Source organism: Nannospalax galili, unplaced genomic scaffold, assembly GCF_000622305.1.
Source record: "Nannospalax galili isolate Female #2095 unplaced genomic scaffold, S.galili_v1.0 scaffold1289, whole genome shotgun sequence".
NCBI lineage: Eukaryota > Metazoa > Chordata > Mammalia > Rodentia > Spalacidae > Nannospalax > Nannospalax galili.
This window is the reverse complement of record NW_008360172.1, coordinates 160,896-161,984: the sequence shown is the minus strand read 5'-3', so window position 1 is coordinate 161,984 and position 1,089 is coordinate 160,896. Positions and strand designations below refer to the sequence as shown.

Genomic DNA, 1,089 nt, shown 5'->3' with positions numbered 1-1,089 from the left:
TATATGTATAGCCTATGCAGTCTAATTTGTGTCCTCAAATGTCTTTTGCTGTGGATCCATCCATTAACTTAGCAAGAATCCCATCTCTGAAAGAGATTGTTTATCCCCCTCCCAGCAGTCAGCAGCTGCCAATAGTTGCTCAGATAGGGTCGAGGTGTTTTACCCACCTCCCCAAATCTATGTTGGGATTCTGTCTAGTTTGAGCTTGCATGGGATTTGTGCAAGCTGTCACCATTGCAGTGAGTTCATATGACCAACTAACTAGCCATCTGGGAAACTGTTTTCTTGTGGTCATCTACCACCGCTGGCTCTAAGAATCTTTCTGACCTCTCTTCCACAATGACTCCTGAGCCTTGGGAGGCAGAGGATTGATACAGGTGTCCTGTTCAGGAATAAATGTTCTGCAGCATCTTGTTCTCTGCATGTAGGATAGTTGTGGGTCTCTGTGCCAATCACTATCTGTTGTATAAGAAAACTTCTCTGGTGAGAGTTGAGAGATGCATTAACCTATGGATATAGCACTACGTCCTTATGAGCCAAATTAATACTATGACCATTTAACAGAAAACTAGTGTTGGGCTCTCCCCTATGCCCTGTGACATGACTAGCCTTAGGTCACCTGAAATCATCATCAGGTATCGGCTCCATCCAATAAAGTGAACCTTATTCAATCAGAAAGTGGTTGGTTTCTCCCATAATGTTCATGCCACAGTTGCAGCAGTGGACATAGCTTACCTGACAGTTGTTGTAGGTCACAGGGTTCACAGCTGGGTAAGTCTGATGATCATTATTTCCCTTCCTGTTAGCATGCATAGCACGTTCTGGTACTATAAACACTAGCCAGTAGAGATGAGGCTCTGAAGTCAGCACCAGCTTGATTTCTCCTTGTTTGATCTGCAACTCATGTATGTAGTGTCTTCAGCAATAAAGTCTTACTCTGAAGTTCTAGTGGGTAACCAAGAGCAAGAACAATAAACAGTATTGTTTGAGGGTCTATGGAACCCTCGTCCACACCTTCAAGAGAGGGAATCCATTCCTGGCTTGGGGTTTTATTTATTAGCCTATGGTGTCTAGTAGAGACACTCTCCC

At 43.8% G+C, this 1,089-nt stretch overlaps 1 long non-coding RNA gene across 1 annotated transcript in view; it reads right to left on the bottom strand.

The window, feature by feature from the left end:
• LOC115068615 overlaps positions 1-884 on the bottom strand; it is a 7,776-nt gene extending 6,892 nt beyond the window's left edge. Inside the window, exon 1 of the long non-coding RNA XR_003847948.1 lies at positions 736-884. This is a non-coding gene — a long non-coding RNA (uncharacterized LOC115068615). The remainder of the gene's footprint in view (positions 1-735) is intronic.
• Between the last annotated feature and the right edge of the window lie 205 nt (positions 885-1,089).